Raw genomic sequence first — 24,604 nt, forward strand, 5'->3', positions numbered from 1 at the left:
TGAACCCTGGGCCACCTGGAGGCCCAGGATGCTTGCTTTGAGTCATTCCAATCTGCTAGCTATGTAAGCATTATTATTTGTTGAAAAGATAGGGAGGCTCCGGACTAAGGGAATTATAGTCATCTATTCCCCTCACTGGTGACTGACTCAGGACCTCAGTACTAAGTCATTTAGTGCATGCTATTCCCTAGTCACAGAGATTAGCCCAAAAGTGGACTCATGACTCAGTTCAGGCCAATGAGATGTGACAAGAGTTTTGCTGGAGGCATCTGAAAATTTTCCTACTCTTCAGAGAGTTGCAGGAAGAGATAATTTCTCTCTTCCTTATACAGAAGATGAGGTCTGGAACTGCCACCACCATCTTGTCCGGCAGCCTGAGCACAAATCCCTCCCCCAGAGGTGGGAGGGCCAAGTGGACGGCCAGAGCCAGACACCCCAGCCTATGTTTGGACAACCCATGCTGTAGGCCAATACATTTCCTATGTTTAAGGTAGTTGGATTTAGATTATCTGTTTCTTGCTGTTGAATGCATCTTAAGCAACATACTTTTGACCTGTTTGTGCTGGTTTATTTTATGTGTCAACATGGCTAGGCTACAGTACCCAGTTATTCAGTCAAACACTAACCTAGGAGTTACTAGTAAGGTTTGCAGGTGTGATAACATCTACTAAAAATGACTTGAAGTAGATTATCTTTGCTAATCTGGGTGGGCTTCATCCAATCAATTGAAAGTTCTTAAGAGAATAAACAAGTTTCCTTGAAGAAGAAAAAATTCCACCTGCAGACTGCAACATCAGCTCTTGCTCAAGAGTTTCCAGCCTGCTGGCCTGTCCTACAGTTTCAGACTTGCCTAGTCAGTCCCCACAATCACATAAGCCAACTCCTGTCACAAATCTCTTGCTCTCCTTCTGTCTGTGTATATATGTATATATGCATATATATATATATATATATATTTATATACTGGCTCTGTTTCTCTGGTCTAACCCTGATTAATGCACCTCTTTTTTCCTTCGTGATACTTATCTCAATTTGGGATTATATACTTTGCATTTATTATGTATATTCCAATATTCACAGTTAGACTATAGGCTTTATGGACATATGTGAGTAATTCCAGAAGTAGAATTTCTGGTCAATGATTATACACATTTGGAAGATGAAAAATATTGCTAACTTACCGTCTTCAGAGGTTGTACCAATTACACTCTTACTAGATCATAGCCTTCATGTCTTTTGTATTACTATGTGTTCCTGGCACATAGTAGGTGTTCAATAGATATAAACAGACGGAATTCTAGGAAAAGAAACACAAATTAAGGCAAAAAGACATAAAGGTATGCTACATTGGGAAGTTTTTTGTTTGACTAAATCACTTTTTCTTTTAGTTCCCCTTTCCTCTACAGGTGACTTGGAAATTTGGAATAATTCACAACCTGGTGCTTATTCAGCAGCAACAGCAGCAGCAGGCAGAACTCTGAGTTTGGGGTAAGCCCTCGGTTTGAACACAAACTCTGTGACATTCAAGCTGTCCAACCTTGGGCAGATCCTTAGCCTCTATCATCCTCAGCTTCCACATCTTTGTGGAAATGAAGCTGATGACCTTCCAGACTGGAGTGAAGATCAGGAGATAAAGCACCTGGTCCATTATGCACTGTGGACATGGGGATTATAATAAGGTCTTCCCTGCAAATTTGGGAACAGAAAGCAACAATGTGCTCTAAAAACAATGGAAATTGAGCACATAAAGCACCTGAGCAGAGACATAAGGTGACCATGAAGAGACCAGCAGGATATCAACCAAGCTGAAGTTGGTAAAACACCTAAAGGAGGATATGACAACTAGAAGGGGATTGTCAGACACAAAGCCTAGAAAAAGCAGAGTCAGAGACAAAGTGAGGCTGTGCCTCTGAAGGCATGTCCCATCAGGCCCCAAAATTCAGCCCAAAAGGTCATTCCAATCATGAGAACACATCCATCTGGCTGCCTGAACTTAATACTGTTCTACTTTTGAATTACATAAACAGCTCTTTTTGTTCAGATTCCACATTGACCAAAACCTTTCTGATAGTTTGGGGTCCTATTTGGCCTGTCCACAGGGAATTTTCTCTGGTCAGGCTCACCCAGCCAGCCAGCTCTCCCGACCCGGCATCCCACTCAAACACCTGTGTTCTCTTTTATTTTAGAGGTTAGGCAGGACAATCTGACCCAGATGGGGGAGGAAATTGCAATCATGTTTTTGTCTAATTCACAGCTCTAATTAGGGGATAAGAGAAAAATAGAGCATGAGAAGAAATGGTCCAAGAGCTGGAAAATTTGTAAAAGCACCCACATCCCTATGGGGAAGGCACTCTTGTGAACTTTGCCTCTACAGCTAAGCTGACCTCATATCAACTCTTCAAGGAAGACAGGGCAAGCACTTCACATTGTATTTATTTATTTACTTATACCCAGCTTATTCCTTGAAGGACTTAAGGCAAGCAGGCTTTAAGGGCCATCTTCCCTGACTAGTGATAAAACTAAGTGATAAAAATAAGTTTGTCCAGAATCACATACTTTTTATATAAAAGTCCAGAGACCAAACCATGACTTTCTTAGTCTAGGTCAAAGCTCTTGCCAAGGAACCAAACTGAAGATGAGAAAAGAGTGCATTTGTTCTAAACAGAATGCTGAATTCAGAAGACTTAAGGATGGCTTTAGATTAGGACTGAATTTTGTAATCTGTGATTCAGTTTTTGTGCTTTTGTAATTTCCTTATTCCAGTCTTTTGAATTCTTTTAGATTTTTTATTTATTGTAAAATAGAAGACGTTTGATTCCAGCCATAACAGAGTAGCTTATATTGAGCTAACCCTCCCGTTGAAAACAACTGTAACAGATGGACTAAGTACATGGCACAACATTTGAAAGCACTGGAGGGCAACCAAGACAGATGATCCCTAAGAGAAGGGAGGCACATCAAAGTGATCTCTATACTCACCCTGGCCCAACTCACAGGTCAGGGAATAAAGTAAGTGGCAGTTCCATTAGGCTGAAGAGACGGATTAGAGTTTAAAGCTGCTCAAGTGGCTGCGACTTGATGGTAAAATCTCAAGGAGGAGAGAGTTGCAGAGAAATAAACCCAAAAGGCTACATGCAATCTCCCCTTGAGATGTCTGCAAACTCCGAAGCTGAGCAAGCACAAGCAGAGACTGCAGGAGAACCAAAAGAAAAGCAGCAGCTAGGAGGCTGGAGAGCTGGGCAAAGATTTTTGCAGCAGCATGGTACTGAGGAGATAGAAAAACAAAGCCCACCAAGGTGAATAGGTAAAAACTATTGGTTGAAACCCCGAGAAAGACCTGTGAATAGTCACTGCACTCCAGGCTGGGCAACAGAGTGAGACCCCCTCTTAAAGCTGATAACCAATAAGTTAAAACAAGAGAGGAAAAAAAGGAATAATAAAAGTACTTGATTCTCTCCCCTCAAAAAGCAAGAAAGGAGAAATAAAGAACAGAAATAGAAACAAGTTAACAAGATAATAGAGTTAAACATAAATATTTCAATAATTACATTAAATGTTAATGGATTAGTACCCCAATTAGAAGATCAGAATTACTTTTAGACAAAAAAGAAAAATACGTATTCTGTTTACAAGAGACTCAATTTAGGCTGGGCGCAGTGGCTCATGCCTGAAATCCCAGCACTTTAGGAGACCAAGGAGGGTGGTTTACTTGAGGCCAGAAGTTCAAGATCAGCCTGGCCAACACGGCAAAACCCTGTCTCTACCAAAAATATAAAAATTAGCCAGGCATGGTGGTGCATGTCTGTAATTCCAGCTACTCAGGAAGCTGAGGCAGGAGAATCGCTTGAGTCAGGAGGCAGAGATTGTAGTGAGCCAAGATCACGCCACTGCACTCCAGTCTGGGTGACAGATGAGACTGTCTCAAAAAAAAAAAAAAGAGAGAGAGAGAGAGAGACTCAATTTAAATAGAAGACACAAAGTTTAAAGAAAAAGAATGGAGACATGGAGACTGGGCACAGTGGCTCACTTCTATAATTCCAGTACTCCTGTACTTTGGGAGGACGAGGCGGGTGGATCACTTGAGGCTAGGAGTTCAAGACCAACCTGGCCAACATGGCAAAACCCCATCTCTACTAAAAAAAATACAATAATTAGCTGGGTGTGGTGGCATAAGCCTATAGTCCCAGCTACTCTGGAAGCTGAGGCAGGAGAATCACTTGAACCTGGGAGGTGGAAGTTGCAGTGACCAGAGATCATGCCACTGTGCTCCAGCCTGGGCAACAGAGCAAGACTCAGTATCAAAAAAATAAAAATAAATAAAAATTAGCTGGGCATGGTGGGCACAGGCCTGTAGTACTAGCTACTCCAGAGGCTGAGGTGGAAGGATCACTCTTGAGCCCAAGAGGCCGATGCTGCAGTGAGCCATGATCATGCCACTGTACTCCAGCCTGGGCAAGAGAGAGAGACAAACCCTGTCTCAAAAAAAAAAAAAAAAAAAAAAGAATAGGAAAAACAAAATGCCATGCCATGCCAACAGTAACAAAAAAAAAAAAGCTGGTAGAGCTGTATTAATATCAGACAGCATAGACTTTAGAGCAAGAAATATCTCTAAAGAAGGATGTCTCATAATGATAAAAAGATCAATTAACCGTCCTAAATTTAAATATACCAAGAATTTATAATTCATAAATCTTTTAAAAAATGTTACCTAGCATGGTTTCAATACATATTAAGCAAAGTTGGCAGAACTAAAAGGAGAAATAGACAAATCCACCATCATTATTAGAGATTGTTTCAATAGCTGATAGAACAAGCAGACAAAAAAATCAGTAAGGATATATGATTTGAATAACAGAAGTAACTAAATTGACCTAGTTGACATACATATATAGAACACTGCACTTGAAAAATGCAGACTAAATACTGTTTTTCAAGAGCACGTGAATACTTATCAAAATGGACCATACGCTAGCGTGTAAAGCAAGTCTCAAAAATTTCAAAGGACTGAAATTGTATAAAGTGTGTTCTCTGACTACAATGGAATCCAACTAAAAATCTGTAACAGGAGGATAACTGGAAACCCCTCCCAACAAGTGTTTGAAAATTAAGCAACAGATTTTTAAATAGCACATAAGTCTAAGAAGAAATAGCAATAAAATTAGAAAATATTTAAAACTAAATAATAATAAAAATAGGACATATCAAAACATCTGAGATACAAGTAAAGAGGGGTTAAAAGGCCGCGTGTGGTGGCTCACGCCTGCAATCCCAGCACTTTGGGAGGCTGACGTGGGCAGACTGCCTGAGCTCAAGAGTTCAAGACCAGCCTGGGCAACATGGTGAAACTCCGTCTCTACTAAAATACAAAAGATTAGCCAGGTGTGGTAGCGTGCACCTGTAATCCCAGTTACTCAGGAGGCTGAGGCAGGAGGATTGCTGGAACCCGGGAGGTGGAGGTTGCAGTGAGCCGAGACCACACTACCACACTCCAGCCTGGGCAACAAGAGCCAGACTCTTGTCAAAAAAAAAGTTGGGGGGTGGTTAAAAAGAAATTCATAGCTTCAAATGTATACATTTGAGAAAAAGAATGATTGCAAATTCACATGATTTAAGCTTCTATCTTAAGAAGCTAGGAAGAGAACAGCAAATTAAACCTGAAGGAAGTCAATAATAAAAAGATAACAGCAGAAACCTTTGAAATAGAAAACAAATATGCAATAAAGAAAGTCTATAAATTCGAAAAGAAACTTGAGGCCAGGTGTGGTGACTTACACCTGTAATCCCAGCACTTTGGGAGGCCAAGGCAGGTGGATCACTTGAGGTCAGGAGTTTGAGACCAGCCTGGCCAACATGGTGAAATCCTGTCTCTACTAAAAATACAAAAAATTATTCAGGCATGGTGGCATGAGCCTGTAGTCCCAGCTGCTCGGGAGGTTGAGTCAGGAAACTCGCTTGAACCTGAGAGGCAGAGGTTGCAGTGAGCCAAGATTGCACCACTGCACTCCAGCCTGGGTAACAGAGCAAGACTCTGTCTCCAAAAAAAAAAAAAAAAGAAAGAAAAAAGAAACTGGAGATGCTTCCACTTGTTTCTTAGTCAAAGCTTGTTTTAATTCTTCCTTCCATATCTGTGTACATTTTATTTCCTTGTCTTGTCCTATCGCACTAATAGGACTTCCCATACATTGTTGAATAGGAGAGATGAGAAGGGACGTCCTTGCCTTTTTTCTGATCAGACAGGAAAAGCATACAATTTCTCACCATGAAGTATGATCTTAGCTGTAGGGTTTTTGTAGATGCTCTTTATCAAGTTGAAGAAGTTCTCTCTATTCCTAGTTTGATGAGAGTTTTTATCATGAATAAGTGTCGGATTTTGTCAAATGTTTTTTCTGTATCAATTGATATGATCATATGATTTTTTTTTTTAGCCTGTTGACATGGTGGATGACATTGATTTTTTTTTTTTTTTTTTGAGACTCTCTCTGTTACCCAGGCTGGAGTGCAGTGGTGCAATCTTGGCTCACTGCAACTCCGCCTCCTGGGTTCAAGCGATTCTCCTGCCTCAGCCTCGAGTAGCTGGGATTATAGGCACCTGGCACCACGTCTAGCTAATTTTTGTATTTTTGGTAGAGACAGGGTTTCACCATGTTTGTCAGGCTGGTCTCGAACTCCTGACCTCAGGTGATCCGCCTGCCTTGGCCTCCCAAAGTGCTGAGATTACAGGCATGAGCCATTGTGCCTGGCCACATTGATTGATTTTTTAATGTTGAGCCAGCCTTATATATCTGGTATAAATCCCACTTGGTCACAGTATACAATTCTTTTTATATAGTGTTGGATTCAATTTGTTAATATTTTGTGTTAGAATACTTTTGCATCTATGTTCACGAGAGATACCGCTGTGTAGTTTTTCTGTTTGTCTTTTTTTTTATTTAAATAAGAGATAGGATCTCGCCATGTTGCCCAGGCTGGCCTCGAATTCCTGGGCTCAAGTGATCCTCCCACCTCAGCCTGCTAACTAGCTGGGACTACAGATGTGTGCTATTGTGCCTGGCAGTTTTTCTTTCTTGTAATCTCTTTATCTGGTTTGGAGATTAGGGAAGAACAGATTAGGAAGTAATGGTTTGTTTCAAAACATTCCCTGAACCTTGACTATGCTAAGGAGTGATCTTTGTGAGATCTGGATGGCCCTAGTTGGAAGGCCTGGGAAGACCTGGTAGGAATGGAACAGAAAACTAGGTAAAGATCCCAGATGTAAAGATTGTCGGGGAGTGGCCATAGTTATTTGCTCCCCTGCTAGGTTAATATCTCATTGGGAAGGTTATATACACATTTATGAATATTAAATTAACAATGGAGGCTGGGTGTGGTGGCTCACACCTGTAATCCCAGTGCTTTGGGAGGCCAAGGCGGGTGGATGGCCTGAGCTCAGGAGTTCGAGACCAGCCTGGGTAATATGGCGAAACCCCGTCTACTAAAAAATGCAAAAATTATCTGGGCATGGTGGCATGCAACTGTAGTCCCAGCTATTCAGGAGGCTGAGGCAGGAGAATCGCTTGAGCCCAGGAGGAAGAGGTTACAGTGAGCTGAGAACACACCATTGCACTCCAGCTGGGGCGACAGAGCCAGACCCTATCTCAAAAATAAATAAATATAAACATTAACAATGGAAGACAGTATATTGGCCAAAAAAACCCCCAGAAACCAAAAACACCTTAGAGACAGTAAATGATGTAGGATTTGAGAATGGGATGTTGGTAAAGTCTTTCTTCTTCTAAACTAAGTTTAGGGTTTCTTTACCTCTTCTCCCACCTATATGGCTGAGGATGGAGGAATGAATATGTGAAACACTGCCATGATTCAGCTGTTTTTTTTGTTTGTTTGTTTGTTTTGTTTTGTTTTGTTTTGAGACGGAGTCTCGCTCTGTCGCCCAGGCTGCACTGCTGGAGTGCAGTGGCGCGATCTGGGCTCGGCTTACTGCAAGCTCCGTCTCCCGGGTTCACGCCATTCTCCTGCCTCAGCCTCCCGAGTAGCTGGGACTACAGGCGCCCGCCACTACGCTCGGCTAATTTTTTATATTTTTTAATAGAGACGGGGTTTCACTGTGTTAGCCAAGATGGTCTCGATCTCCTGACCTTGTGATCCGCCCGCCTCGGCCTCCCGAGTGCTGGGATTACAGGCGTGAGCCACCGCGCCCGGCCATGATTCAGCATTTTATGCTCGGGGAAACATAAACACACTACAGTAAAATCATATTAATTTGAGTTCCTAAAAATCAGACACATTATTGTATTCCACGTTGACAAAGGCGTACCTTTGTAACATGGAGATAGAGACTGCTAATGAAGTTAATGGTGTAAGCAAAATTGTGTTGGAGGTAGAATTGAAAGAAGGAAGGATTTGGACTTATTTAAAAAGAATAAACGCTTCAAGCCCGTTAATAATTATGGTAAAGCCCCATTAAGTTGGACTGTACCAATTTGGCATTTGTGCCAAAATTCATGCTAGTGCTGAATTTTACCTAGGCTAAACATATCTTTCTTCAAGATAAAAAGGTATTTTAAAGGCTCTTTCTCTGATTTCTCAAAACACCATTAAAAACAAATTAATTGTTCCTTTATAGGATATTCTTACTTCATAGAATATCCTCTATTTTAAGACACTGTTAATTACAGTTTATCATTAATTTGTAATAATATTCATGAGAAAAGAAACACTGATAAGCAAGCAATTTTTTTTTTTTTTTTTTTTGAGACAGAGTCTCGCGCTGTCACCAGGCTGGAGTACAGTGGCATGACCTCACCTCACTGCAAGCTCCGACTCCCTGGTTCAAGAGATTCTCTTGCCTCAGCCTCCCAAGTAGCTGAGATTACAGGCACGTGCCACCACAACCAGCTAATTTTTGGATTTTTTTTAGTAGAGATGGGGTTTCACCATGTTGGCCAGGATGGTCTCGATCTCCTGACCCTGTGATCCTCCCGCCTCGGCCTCCCAAAGTGCTGGGATTACAGGCGTGAGCCACCGTGCCCGGCAAGCAAACTGAATTTTAAGATACATGATAATTTTGGAAATAATAAATGTGAATAATGTCCATTTTAAGATTAAAGATATTCTGTAGCCCACCTCTCCTTGCTCAGCTTTAGACCCTTATAATCCACCTACTTGCTGGACACATCCACTTCTGTTTCGATGCCCCTGAAATTCAATTCATTATTCTGTCAATCCCCTTACCCTAAACTGCTTTCATTCCTCTTACCCATTTCTATTTCCGTTATCAAAACTTTGCTCAAGTCAGAAAGCTTGGCTCCTTCTTTCCTCTCACCCTCCACATCCGATCAACCACCAAGTTCTGTCCACTTTACCTCCGAGATGTGTTGAGAACCCACCCACTCTCTCACATGACCCCTGCTACCATCCTTGCTCACACAACCAGCTCTTCTCTCCTGAAAGATTACAACAACCTCCCCACTGATTTCTGCCTTCTCACTCCCACTTCCCTCTGCTGGAACAGTCTTTTTTTTTTTTTTTTGAGACGGAGTTTCACTCTTGTTGCCCAGGCTGGAGTGCAATGGTGTGATCTCAGCTCACTGCAACCTCCACCTCCTGGGTTCAAGCGATTCTCCTGCCTCAGCCTCCCGAGTAGCTGGGATTACAGGCATGTGCTAACACACCCAGCTAATTTTGTATTTTTAGTAGAGATGCAGTTTCTCCATGTTGGTCAGGCTGGTCTCGAACTCCCTACCTCAGATGATCTGCCTGCCTCGGCCTCCCAAAGTGCTGGGATTACAGGCATGAGCCACCACAGCCGGCCAGTCTTTTTTTTTTTTTTTTAGAGATGGGGTCTTACTTAGTTACCCAAGCTGGAGTGCAGTGGTGTGATCATGGCTCCCTGCAGCTTCTACCTCCATGGCTCAAGTGATCTCCCACCTCAGTCTCCCAGTAGCTGGGATTACAGTGTGCACCACCACGCCTGGCTAACTTCTTCATTTTTTTAGTAGAGACAAGGTCTCCCTATGTTACCAAGGCTGGTCTCAGACTCCTAAACTCAAGTGATCTGCCTGCCTTGGCCTCCCAAACTCCTGGGATTACTTGAGCCACCATGCTCGGCTGGCACAGTCTTTTCCAAAATCTGTACTTGAGATCTTTTTAATAGACATCAAGACCTTTAGAATAAAGTACCAGATCCTTATTATGGCATCCAAGGCCCTTGTGATGGGAGCCAGTGCTTGGTTCTGCATCATCTCCCTCCACTTGCCTCCTTGCTCAAGAAACTCCAGCTGTCTTGACTTCTTTTAGTTCCTCAGTCATTCATAGAATGCGCTGGCACACTATGCACACATCTTACCAAAAGGTTCCTTCCTCAAGAAGGCACTTTCTGAGCCCCAGATTAGACTGAGTCCCAGATTAGACTGAGTCCCACTGCTCTATGCTCCCACTACACACAGGTCCCTCACAGTCATAACACTCATCACTGTTACAATCATCATTCAAATCCACCTTCCTCACTAGAGTGCAAACTATGTTCCTGCACTGCACTTAATACCTGGCACACAGTAAGCTCTCCCTAAAATGTAGGTAAATACATTAAAAAGTAATGTCATTAAAGAATAAATATTACCAAAGAGTAAGCATTCACATACATGCTGCATAGGGCCTAGACTCTGGAATCAGACTGCTGGATTCATATTCCAACTTCCCCACTTATTAGCAAAGTAATAATTGGTATAACTCTTTGTGTCTCAATTTCTCCCTTTATAATGAGTATAACAGTGCATAACAATGCTACCTACTTCGTGGGGAGTTTTGAGGTGTGAATAAATTTGTCCAAATGAAGCACTTAAAACATTGTCCAGAGCATAGTAAGCATTCAACAAATATTACTTATTATTATCTCATTTATCCATTCCAATAATCCTAGAAGGAATTATACTCAGTAAACTGAGGGATACATACAGTAAGAGTCCCCAGAATTTGAGTAATGTAAAGGTCACTGTCTTGAGATGGAACTACTAAAAAAGCATAAAATCAGCTGTCAGCTGAAGTAGCCCTTCCTTCAGTGATGAATTGAATATAAGCTGCTGTTGATACAGCTTTGGGAATCATCCAGATGAATTGAGGTAGCAGAATTCATCTTCGGGTCCAGACTCCGAGATTAAATGAGATAATGCTCACTATGAGCATTTAGAAAACTTTTTTTTTGAGGCGGAGTCTTGCTCTGTCTCCCAGGCTGGAGTGCAGTGGCGCAATCTCGGCTCACCACAGGCTCTGCCCCCCGGGTTCACGCCATTCCTGCCACAGCCTCCAGAGTGGCTGGGACTACAGGCGCCCGCCACCATGCCCGGCTGATTTTTTGTATTTTTAGTAGAGATGGGGTTTCACCGTGTTAGCCAGGATGGTCTCGATCCCCTAACCTCGTGATCTGCCTCCTCGGCCTCCCACAGTGCTGGGATTACAGGCGTGAGCCACGGCGCCCGGCCTAGAAAACCTTAAAGTGTGATATTGGTGGCATGACTACTGTTATTATTAGTAGAGTAATTCCATTACCCAGTCAATATTATAATCTGATTGTCTGAAGCAACGTAATTGCATGTACACACAAGGATCTAGCAGAAGGGCAGAGGAACTGAAAAGCTGGGAGGGCAGGCATTAGTAATGTTTATCCAGCACCATCCAAACAAGAGGCATGTGCCTGAGAGACAACACAGGTAAAACTCATAGAAAAAAGTTTCTCCTGAGACCCTACAAACACCTTGGCTCTAATTGTCACTGTGACTATACAGTGGTAAGTTAGATAAGTTAGTGGTAAGTAGTTCCTGCCCTCATGTCCAGAGGGGAGACGGACAAACAAATAATCACACAAATAAAAATATAATTGCATCTTGTGCTACTTACTGTGTTAGAGGATTAGGAAAGGCTTTTCTTAAACTTTAAGTGGAGCTAGGAGTTAACCAGATGATGGGTTGAGGGGAAAGCTGTAAAGCAGAAGGTAGTAAAGAGCTTAGTGTATCTGAGGATCTGGAAAGGCCGATACGGATTGGAAGGGATCAAGGGAGAGAAGAGCACACAGGAAATGAGCCTGGAAAGGTAGGCAAGGACCAGGTCACAAAGGCCCTTAGTGGCCACTTGGAGATAGTTTGGATTTATTTTGAATATGATATGTAAGGATAAAATTATATATGATGAGATTTGCGCTTTAAAAAGATCCTTTGGTTGCTGTGTGAAAAATTGATTGGAGGCCAGGTGCAGTAACTCACGCCTGTAATCCCAGCACTTTGGGAAGCCCAAGGTTGGTGGATACTTGAGTCCAGGAGTTTGAGATCAGCCTGGGCAACATGGTGAAACCCCATCTCTACTAAAAATACAAAAATTAGCCAGGTGTAGTGGCACGCACTTGTAGTCTCAGCTACTCAGGAGCCTGAAGTGGAAGGATCATCTGAACCTGCAGAGGTCAAGGCTGCAGTGAGCCATGATTGCTCCACTGCACTCCAGCCTGGGTGACAGAGTGAGATCTTGTCTCAAAAACTATATAAATAAATAAATAAAAATTTTAAAAAAGGGTTTGGAGGGGTCATTAAATTAGAAATGGTGAGACCAGTTGGGAGAATTTTGCAATAATCTAATCACAGGATAATAGTTCATGATGATCTCTTGTTCCCATCGGTTTATAATTTAGTTTTGCCTAAGCACTTTCTTTGTTCTATGGTGTTCCCTTTGAGATCACAGATGTCTACATTTATTCACAAGCTTGTGATGACTTGTAGGGATCTATTCTTGAAAGGTAGAAAGAGCTCTTCTTAATTGCAATTCTATGCCCTGAATTTAATCTCATTCCTGTCTGTCACTCACTGATTCTGCAGTTTTAACTAAATTGCTTAAGCTTTCATAGTCACTTTTTCCTCTGTACAATGGGGATAATAATCTCTGCTGTGTTTTAAAATAGAATTGCCATGATGGAATGGTCTGCTGCTTGTTTTGGCTAGCTACCTTACTGGAGTCATGACGGAGGAAGAAATGATTATGAAGTTGTTCCAGTTAAGAAACCTGATTTTATTAACCCATCCGGAGTTGATAGGCTGTAGGAATCTGACTGATGAGAACATAACTCACAAGAGACTGGTGGTTCTCTTTGCTTCTTTTCTACATTTTCTCCCTAGGTGACTTCTCTAATCCTAAGGGCTTTAAACGCTTTTTATACACCAGTGACCTCCAAATGTCTGGGACAGTCTGGACCTCTCTACTAATCTTCATTGCCATATACCTAAATGGCCACTTGGCATTTCTCCTGGGAGGTCCCATATGCTTCTTAAACTTAACATATTCAAATTGAACTCATGTTCACTCCATAATACCTGCATTCCCAGCCAGAGCCACATCTAATCTATTCCCCCTTTACCTTTGCTCATTTTAATGAATGGATCGTATCTCTTCAACCCAATTGCTTAAGCTGGAATCCTGGACTGTTCCTTCATGCTCCTTCTCTGCATCCAATCTATCTCCAGCTCTTTTAATCCTATCTCCTAAACCTATCATCAATCTACCCCCTTTTACTACCACTCTTGTCCAAGTTACCTTCTACCTTTCAAGAATAGATCCCTACAGACATCACAACCTTGTGAAGAAATGTAGACATCTGTGATCCTGAAGGAAGACCAGAGAACAAAGAAAGCTCTTAGGCAAAACTAAATTATAAATCAGTGGGAAGAAGAGATCATCATGCACTCAGGAAGCTAATGCAGCCTCCATACATATGTGGACTGTGAAGGATAAGAAGGAATTAGAGTAGGTGAATGGAGAGGGGCAAAAGTCTCAGGTTTAAGGACATAATTCACCAAAACACAGGGCACACAAGGGGCAGGCCTTACCAAAAAAAGCCAGTGACCAGTGAGCTATGGCTCAGTGCAGAAGGATTGGCAGGATCTGTCAAGAGCAGGAGATAAGGAAGTAGAGGCACAACAGACTTACCTTTCCTGGACTACAGAGTCTGTATGGGTGACTACGTAAACATATTTGGATAGCTGGAGTAGGACCAGATTATGTCTGCCTGGAAAGCCACGTTGAAAAAGTTGAATTTAATTTCATAGTCTACAAAGTGGCTGTATAGATTATTGAAGAGGGAGAATATATAACAAAATTTTGGAAAAATTACCATGTTGGTGGTGCTCTAGGTAAGATAAAGAAGGGAAGGACTGGAATCCCAGAGGAAAACTAGGAGGCTCTTAGCCTAATAAATCAGTGGCTTTTGAAACTTTCCTTAGGAGAGAACACTTTCTGAAAATGAAATCTTATGTGAAATACTAGTGGTATAAAGCAGACAAAAAACCTGGGTTGTTAAAGTAAGCATGGTTTATGTTATAGTTTTAAACATATAACCTGCGTTTATAATAGAGTCGACCAAAAGATAAAGAAAACCGATTAAATAAACATAAACATTTTAATTCTGGGGGTGATGGAAGATAGCTGCATCTTGCATTAGCTTTAGCATCCAAGTATCCAATTTATTTCTGAATTTTATTTTGGTTTTACAGTACTAAGAAAAATCCTGATTCACTTTGAGTCACATGATAAGTACTTACATATGGTAATTTTTATTTTTATTTTTGTATTTTACAATTTTCCTGCAATCCCAAGGTACCCTTCAATTAAACTAACTCAGAAGGTAGTGTCATAGGAATTTTTGTTTCCATGGTAAAAATATGAATAGCAAGAAGCCTCCAAAGCAAGAACAACGACAAAAAAAAGCGGTCATCTATAGCGTGAAGTGATCATGACAGGCCATGGCATAGGCCATTTGCTCCTGCCCAGTCAATGTGGCAAGAGAGTGACAGTGCTTGAAAGATGCTATGGAGCCTGGCTAGGCATTTAATCAGGCGCAGTGTGCCTGCACAGTAGTAATGGCTTCATTTGCAGTTTCATAGGAGCAGACGTGCACAGTCTGAAAGTGAGAAAACAACAGTCTACTATGTCAACTTTCCCAATATTGAAGACTTTAGGCTTTACATTTATGTTAGGATCTGCTGGCATCACAATTCTTTATTTCATTTGGATTACCCTAAGACTCAAAACTAATGTAGGTGGGGAGTTGGAGGAGAAGAGGAGGCATCAGGTCTGAGATATTTTTATTTTATTTATTTATTTATTTATTTTTTGAGATGGAGTCTCGCACTGTTGTCTGGACTGGAGTGCAGTGGTGGGATCTCAGCTCACCGCAACCTCCGCCTCCCAGGTTCAAGCATTTCTCCTGCCTCAGCCTCCCAAAAAGCTGGGATTACAGGTGCCCACCACCACGGCCAGATAATTTTTTGTATTTTTAGAAGAGACGGGGTTTCACTATGTTGGCCAGGCTGGTCTCAAACTCCTGACCTTGTGATCCACCCGCCTCAGCCTCCCAAAGTGTCAGGATTACAGGTGTGAGCCACTGCGCCCAGCCAGGTCTGAGATATTTTTCTAGCTAACAGAAGAGTCTCCGTAATTTATTTAGTGATAGGCTTGGATTAACACAAATCATGTACTCACCAAGTGAGCAAATTCCATTCCATAGTACAATGTATTCCAAATTACATATCCAATGTTGAAGGAACTTTGTATTTAAAAGATAACTTGAAAGGTGCTCATAATTCATCTCGTCAGATTAAAGAAGGGTGTTTTGAGTCACTTATATTCCAGAAATTTCAGAACCATAAGGAGTATAGAAACTGTGGGGAATAAGTGTCATTTACATTTAAACATATTTAGGCTCTATCTTTTGATATTGTGGAGGTTTATTCATTTGTTTTTAGGTCTTGGGCAGGAAAGAAATCTTTAGAAGTAGAAAAAACTATTTACACTTACTGGGATAGCAAATTAATATTCCATTTTTATTACACAATTAAGAATCTAGTTTTTCTTGAGTTTAAATTACTAATCTTGTTATGCAAATGAAGAATAATTCACTTTTCTATGATTAATATTTGATGAGCTGATATTAAAGAAACTAAATTTAATTAAACAATTCAGTACCATTTACAAAGTAGATAATTAAATCCCCTTAAACATTTTAAACTGTATTTATAAATTTAATAAGTCAGTTTTTATTTTAAACATTTCAAATGCCTGAAGAGCTAACTTATAACCTAATAAGCAAAACCTCCCCCAAGTACTTAAATAATTCTTATCAACCTAACACATCAAATGTACAAATATGGCAAATTAAACTCCCTTAAACATTCCAATTTCTCAGAAAAAGCAAGAGTATTAATACTGAACCAAATGGGGAAATTGGAAAGGGAAGGCAGTGTCGTAGAGCTATGCTGATAGCAACCTTTAAAGTTGTACTATGAGGAATTGAAACTAAGAGTTCTGGAACTGTGGTTCTCTGAAATCAGAATCACTGAGTCCCTCGACATACAGTTGCCCGAGTCCCACCCGAGACCTACTAAATCTCATCTACTATAAATATTTTGAAAACATTCCCTGTTTCCTGATATTGTCCAACTCCCCAAACTCCCTACTCCATACTCCCCTATCTGTGCCCCATATATTATACCTTCTGCCTAGCTGACTCACTGGCTGGAGCGCAGAGAAAAGCTGCTGTGGAAATGCAGATTTGACAGTGATCACCTGGAGAGAATAGTGTGTCCCTTCATAAGCAACTTCCATAGAGCAGATGGTTAGTTAGAGAGTCTAGCACTGACGCTTGGGAGGACACCCATAGTGAGGGGAGAGAAAGAAGATAAGCCTGAAAAATAAATGATAGCACTTTATATCTACCTATAGCTCTAGGACAAAATTACAAAGTCCTAAAACCATTTTTCCTTAGTACATATGTGAAACTAAGGCCTGAGTTTTACTCGCCAAATATATACAAGGGAACTGACTTCTTTTTTTATTTTTTATTATTATTATATATTTTTTTGAGATGAAGTCTCACTCTGTTGCCCAGGCTGGAGTGAAGTGGTGTGATCTCAGCTCACTGCAACCTCCACCCACTGGGTTCAAGTGATTCTCCTGCCTCAGCCTCCTGAGTAGCTGGGGTTATAGGCACCTGCAACCTTGCCCGGCTAATTTTTGCATTTTTAGTAGAGACGGGGTTTCACCATGTTGGCCAGGCTTGTATCGAACTCCTGACCTCAGGTGATCCACCCGCCTCGGCCTCGCAAAGTGCTGGGATTACAGGTGTGAGCCACCACATCCGGCCACAAGGGGACTGACTTCTAAAAGTTCATGGAAAATGCATTTAATGAAAAAACTATGTGTAGATTTCAAATTTTTTTTGCACTAGAAGAAGCTCATACTAATTTGTTATAGCATGTCTGAATGGGATCTCCTTGAGGCACTAAGAAGGATGAAATATCAGTTTGAAAAGAGCCTCTATCAGAGCAACATGAATTCTGCTAAAATTGAAGAAACAGCAAATATCAAATTGATGGTGAGGCTTGGGTGGAAGAATGGTGACATTATTGATGCTTTATGAAAAATATATGGGGACAATGCACCCCCCAAAATCAGCAGTTTACAAATGGATAACTCATTTTAAGAAAGGACGAGGTGATATTTAAGATAAAGCTCACCATGGCAGACCATCCACATCAATCTGTGAGGAAAAAACTCATCTTGTCCATGCCCCAAATGAAGAGGACTGGTGTAACAGCACAAACAGAAGCCAACACAATAGGCATCTCACTTGGTTCAGCTTACACAGTTATGACTGAAAAATTAAAGTTGAGCAAACTTTCCATGTGATGGATGCCAAAACTGTTGAGCCCAGATCAGCTGCAGACAATGGAAATTTTACACAAGTAGGATCAAGATCCTGAAGCATTTCTTTGAAGAACTGTAACAAGAGATGAGACATGGCTTTATCAGTGTAATTCTGAAGACAATGCACAATCAAAGAAATGGTTACCAAGAGGTGGAAGTGGTGCAGTCAAAGCAAAAGTGGGCTGGTTAAGATTAAAAGTCATGGCAACAGTTTTTTGGGATGCTCAAGGCATTTTGCTTAAGCATCCCAAAAAACTTTCTGGAGACTTTCTTGAGGACCAGAGACTGATAACTTCTGCTTATTATGATTACATTTTGAGAAAGTCAGCCAAAGCTTTAACAGCCTGGGAGGGCTTCACCAGAGAGTCCTTCTCCACTCCGACAACACTCCTGCCCATGTCAAATGAGGGTAATTTTGGGAGAGTTTTGAGGTAAAATTATTAGGCATCTACCTTACAGTCCTGATTTGGCTCCTTCTGACTTCTTTTTGGTTTCTAATCTTAAAAATCTGTAAAGGGTACCCATTTTTCTTCAGTTAATAATATAAAAAGGATTGCATTGATATGGGTAAATTCCCAGGACCCTCAGTTCTTTAGGAATGGACTAAGTGGCTGGTATCATCACTTACAAAAACATGTTGACCTTGATGGCACTTATGTTGAGAAATAAAGTTTGCATTTTTTATTTATGTATTTTAATTCAATTTTTCCATGAACTTTCTGAAGTCCGTGTGTGTGTGTGTGTGTGTGTGTGTGTGTGTGTTTATAAAGTCAAATGCTTAGAATTAGAATAGAAATCTGGTGCTGTGGTAAGGGTTTTAGCCAATAGTAAAATATTTACAAGTTCAATGCAGGGTTGTGATAGAGACTAAAAGGGTCCCTGCCCTGAATGACACAAACAAATTAATCAATCTTTTTATTTTTTGATTTTAAAACAGGAACTGCCATGTGCCTAGCCCCCAGTGAGGCCCCATGGAAGTTGTGGGAGAAACTTAGGTGATATTCCTTTCCTCCAGACTGCAATATTGTTGAGGAGATGAAATTAACCACACATAACAATAAAAGATGGTGTATAATGAAATGCTAGGCAGAGTGCGGCACTCCATAGGTGGAGTGGGAGATGGGAGAAGGAAGGTTCGTGGAAGAAAGCAGGTCAGGCTTTACAAAAATGCAAAGACATCAGCTGATTCTCACAGCATGGGTGGGACGTGAACCCCAGCCCACACAGAGGTGTCTGGGTACCTTGAAGAAAAGGCCCGTTAGGGAACTACTGACAATTTTGAGTAAGCTGACCACATTTTTCATAAAAATATCAGTACATATGGTCTGACACATGGTCTAACAACAGGAAAGAATATTTTTAATTGGGGCTGCCCCAGAAAATCTAGAACATATGGTTACTTTATTTACAGGCCAAGAAACTCCTAATTACAAGAGAAAACGGAACTGACCAGCCCTCGGTAGACAAGACCTAGCCACTGCCATGCAAGAAGCTGCTAAACTATTTCCCTCCAGTCATCAAAGTTTATGTTCTTTTTTAAGGTTTCTGTTAGTATTTTCAGATAAAAGGTCAGTGCCTGAACTATACAAGACAAGCTGGGGAAATTCTACTCAGATTTCTTCAATTGCATTCTTTAACAGTCTCTCAAATTGCCTCAAATAATTTTTGTACTAGGCAGGGTATAAATAATGAATGCAAAAATGTTTCTTCCACCTGGGATAATAAAATAAGTCCAATTTAAAATTTCCTTCCCTTGAAGAAAAGGGGAACGTCTATACCCACGAAGTTTTTAGCTTGTTATCAGAGTTCTCATTTATATTGAAAAATACATTTTAAATTATCAAGATTGTTATATGTAATTTTGTTCTTTGCTTCTCTGATGTTTCACTGTTTTGCTCTTTAGTAGCTTACTGTCTGAAACAAAATACATGCCACAAGCTTCCTTATCCAGTTTTGCAATTTAATAATCTTAGCAATTATTGGAAAAGAAACAGTTTAAAAGGCTTTAACTCAAGTCTTGGCAGGTTAGAACATCTTCCATTTCATCTTTCACCCCATCCCAGGGCTCAGAGATCACTTGCCAACTCATTACTAATATTATCAAGGAAATGCACAGTTTTCTGCTTTTATGGTCAGTGAATACACTGACCAAGATGATGTGGTAATCACTGTGGATGAACAACAACAAAGCTACACATTTGAGCAAACCTTTTTCCTTATGTCTTAAACAAAATCTTAATTAAATGCATCTTAAAATACAGGATAAGTGCTTCTGATAAAAGCAAAAAGATGTGCTTTTAATGAGATTTTCCGGGCACCAGACTTGTCTTTTCTCTTTCAATCTTCCATTATTATTTGAGGCCTCAAAATACTTACACTGATGGGCCGGGCGTGGTGACTCACACCTGTAATCCCAGCAGTTTGGGAGGCCGAGGCAGGCAGATCATGAGGTCAGGAGATCAAGACCATCCTGGCTAACATGGTGAAAACCCGTATCTACTAAAAATACAAAAATTAGCTGGGCATGGTGGCGGGTGCCTGTAGTCCCAGCTACTCGGGAGGCTGAGGCAGGAGAATGGCGTGAACCCAGGAGGCGGAGCTTTCAGTGAGCCAAGATTGTGCCACTACACTCCAGCACTCTAGCCTGGGCGACAGAGCGAGAGACTCCATCTCAAAAAAAAAAAAAAGAAATACTTACACTGAAAGAGCCCGATTTTCATTAGCTGCGGTTGCTAAAAATGGGGAACCACCTAAACACACAACAATATAAACTGGGCCAGGTGCAGTGGCTCAGGCCTGTAATCGCAGCACTTCGGGAGGCCGAGTAGAGTGGATCACCTGAGGTCAGGAGTTCAAGACCACCAGCCTAGCCAACATGGTGAAACCCCGTCTCCACTAAAAATATATATATATATAAAAATTAGCCAGGTGTGGTGACAGGTGTCTGTAATCCCAGCTACTTAGGAGGCTGAGGCAGGGAGATTCCCAGCTACTCGGGAAGCCGAGGCAGGGAGAATCACTTGAAACCGGGAGGCAAAGTTTGCAGTGAGCTGAGATGGTGCCACTGCACTCCAGTCTGGGCGACAGAGTGAGACTCCGTCTCAAAAACAAAAAACAAACAAAAACCAAAAGAAAGGGAATATTTTACAACCACTAAAATTTAAAACTTAATTCAGCCTTAAAAAGGAAGAAAATTCTGTCACATGCTACAAACATAGATGAACCTTGCAGACATTACACTAGGTGACATAAGCCAGACACAAAAGGACAAATACTATATGATTTCAGCTACATGAGCTACCTAGAGTAGTCAAACTCACAGAGCAAGTAGGATGTGGTTTCCAGGGGCTGCTGGGTGAAGGGGGGATGGGGAATTGTTATTTAATAGGTACAGAGTTTCAGTTTTGCAGGAAGAAAAGAGTTCTAGAAATGTATAGTGGTGTTGGTTGCACAACAATGCAAACGTACTTAATGCCATTGAACTGTATACTTAAAAATGGTTAAATGACAAACTTCAAGTTATGCATACTTTACCACAATTTTTTAAAAATGAAAAATCTAGTTAATGCAAAGAATTCTAAATGTTGACATTGCTGGTTATCCACATGGATAAAAACTCTCTTTTCCTGTCACCACACCTAGGTCTAATGCTGATGGTGAATTTTCCATGGTCTTTGGATAATTGGGCACTCAGTAAATGCAAGTGGTGTTAATGATGTGACAGTTATTTTCCTGGTCTCCTTGAATAAGTAAGTATTGATATATTAATATCTTTATTTATTTATTTATTTATTTATTTTGAGACAAGGTCTCGCTCTGTCACCCAAGCTGGAGTGTAGTGGCATGATCATGGCTCACTGCAGCCTCAACTTCCCAGGCTCAAGTAATCCTCACACCTAAGCCTCCCCAGTAGCCAGGACTGGAGGTATATGGCACAACACCTGGCTAGTTTTTGCATTTTTTGTAGAGATAGGGTTTTGCCATGTTGCCCAGGCTGGTCTTGAACTCCTGGGCTCAAGTGATCCACCTGCCTCGGCCTCCCAAAGTGCTGGGATTACAGCATGAGCCATTGTGCCCGGCCAATGTCATTTTTAATAATAGCTGTAGCTAAGTTTCTTAAGTGCTTGCTATATACTGAGTACTGATCTAAATAGTAAAATTCTCAAAGCAACCCTATGAAAGTTTGTATATGATGTGCCTAGTCTCAGAGAGGTAATTTACCCTCTGTTGCTAACCAGCAAGTGGAAGAGCAGGGGTATTAACATAGTGGTATGATCCAGTGCTTACCCTTTACAACATTAGTCTCAAGCCAGATTCTTAGAAAACAAAGGAGCCTATTATAACTACCACATTTTCATGGGTGAATCTCTTTACTAAATCTTTCATTTCTTCAACAAAAAGTTTGTTAAACACTTACTATGTTCCAGGCAATGGGCCAAGTGCTAGAGATTCATAAAACTAATAAGACATAGTCTTACAATCCAATAAAAAGAGAAAAATAAGTGAAAGACAACACGAGATGGTGTGATTAAAGAATACTGGGGGAGGGGGACCACAAAGAGGAAGGGCTCACAGTTTCGCTCAGTGGGGCACTTCACCTATTTTTTCCCCTTTGTATGCTGTGGGAAACATTTTTCTCTTTAATTTCACTGGTATAACATGTAAATAGATTGGGCAACAAAGAAAACTAAAATAAGTGTCAGAAGATATTTGAGGATACAAGATAAAAGAGGATAGAAAACATTCTAGATGGTCTATGTTAACAAAAGGATACCAGCTAGAAAAACCAGATTAAAAGGTAGAGGAGAGTAACTGGGAGAAAAAGCAATAAAAAGGCCAGTGTAAGCAATAAGCGATATTTAGTGTATATCCTCAAATAGTAGGATCATGTACAAAATAGTTCAAGGACTTGTGCTGTATTGCCAAGGAGCATACAATCTAACAGGCACAAATAAGACAAAAGGCACAAATAAGAAACATATTTTTCAAGCAATAATTCATAAGGGCAAATTAAAATAATGCAGAAGATAAGTACCATCAAGGCAAAGGAATAAAAACAGCAAGATCCTAGGGGACTGGGGTCCAATTTTGAAATAAAGGAGGAGTACTGCTGGTGAAGAGGAACAGGGCATTGGAACTAGGAAGAGCAACCACGGAGCCATAGAGATTGGAAAAAATGAAGCCCTATAACCCCAGCACAATGATTTTAAGAGGAAGCAAGCAGCAAGTGGGACTGTGCTATAGGGAAGAATTCACAGATGACCTGGAGAAATTCAGGAGAATGAGAAGTGCTTACACATTAATGAAAGAACTCCAAAATACATACTTCCAAACTTCTACAAATTTTAATTTTGCCAGCCATAGAAAGGAAATCACTGCAACTGTGTGTATCCAACAAGCCAAAAGGTGAACTTCAAATAGTGAAGGGGTCAAGTGTTTACCTTATTAAAATGTCATCAACAAGAGGGCTCAAAGTTGTCATAGAGCATTCACTGTTGATTCTGAACTAGCCCTTGGGTAACTGAGCTAAGTCTGGACACAGTGTGGGAAAAAGGCAAGAGAGAAAGAATGCATCAAAGACAGGAAATCAACTCTGCAATGTCTAATAATTGAATATTGCACATGTTCTTGAATATTGCACATGTCACTGTGCCCCAGGAACTATTGTAAAGGGCTCCTCGGGGAGCTCTATTGTAAAGGAGGGTTTGCTTATTTCATTTTCACCATCCTCCTGGAGGTGGGGAGTGGTAGAGCTGCTCCCAGGAGCCCAGACCCTTCACCACCAGACTACCCCATCTTTTTACTGCTTCTCAAGTGATTATGCAAAATTCTGTCTCTTGAAATGGACGGGCAATTACTTGTATATATGAATGTAATATAACAAGTATTTTCCAACTGTGATCTATGCAGCCTAAATAATCTGTTGTATTTTTAATGAATTTACTTGTAGTCTGCCACATGCCATAAAGAATTCGATGCCAAATGACAGGTGTATAGGAAGTAGATTATGAATTTAGTTAGATTTTATACATGGTTCCATAAAAAACTATTCTTCTGAATTTTGAAAAGTATTGAAAATGAATCACAGAGAAGTTATTAGACAGGGCAGAGTTTATTATCTAGAACTCTGTTAACAGCTTTAGGGACTTAGAACCAGCCAAGCCCTTCTTGGAAGTCATGCCATATACTCATCTGGGCACTTAGCAAGTATTGATTCACACCCCAATCTGAACTCTGAAAGATAAGATAATGACTTTGTAATATCAGTCATCAAATAATAAATATTCATTCTCTGACTCTCTGAAGAGAAGATACATTTAAAATGTCAGCTGCATTTTATTGTAACTAGATGGAAATTTGTTTCATTACTCCTAAGCTGTTAAATAAAGAAGCTACAAACCATGCACTGAAGAAGACTAAAAGCAAATGCTGAAGTAATAGTAATCACACCATTCCGTAGAAATTGCCAGTAGTGCTAGGAGTGCAAGGATACGATTTAGTCTTAATCTCAGCTTTTCCAGCCCTTCTTTCTGAAGCAATTTTTCTTTTCTTTCTTTTTTTTTAAGATGGAGTTTTGCTCTTGTTGCCCAGGCTGGAGTGCAATGGCGCAATCTTGGCTCACTGCAACCTCTGCCTCCCGGAATCAAGCGATTCTCCTGCCTCAGCCTCCCAAGTAGCTGGGATTATGGGTGCCCGCCACCACACCTGGCTAATTTTGTATTTTTAGTAGAGATGGGGTTTCTACATGCTGGTCAGGCTTGTCTCGAACTCCCAACCTCAGGTGATCCACCTGCCTCGGCCTCCCAAAGTGCTGGGATTACAGGTGTCAGCCACCGAGCCCGGCCTGATGCAATTATTTAATTGCCAGATA

At 40.9% G+C, this 24,604-nt stretch overlaps 1 protein-coding gene across 5 annotated transcripts in view; it reads right to left on the reverse strand.

Annotated features, from left to right (window-relative positions):
* Positions 1 to 24,604, reverse strand: part of MED4 (mediator complex subunit 4) — a 180,155-nt gene that overhangs the window by 112,588 nt on the left and 42,963 nt on the right. Inside the window, exon 1 of one of the 5 annotated variants that reach the window (XM_063792528.1) lies at positions 1,182 to 1,297. The exons of the other annotated variants lie outside the window; for them this stretch is intronic. The gene's annotated coding sequence lies outside the window, so the exon portion shown is untranslated. Of the gene's footprint in view, positions 1 to 1,181; positions 1,298 to 24,604 lie in introns of those variants that run through there. 5 annotated transcript variants of the gene reach the window in all.

Source organism: Pan troglodytes, chromosome 14, assembly GCF_028858775.2.
Source record: "Pan troglodytes isolate AG18354 chromosome 14, NHGRI_mPanTro3-v2.0_pri, whole genome shotgun sequence".
Lineage (NCBI taxonomy): Eukaryota > Metazoa > Chordata > Mammalia > Primates > Hominidae > Pan > Pan troglodytes.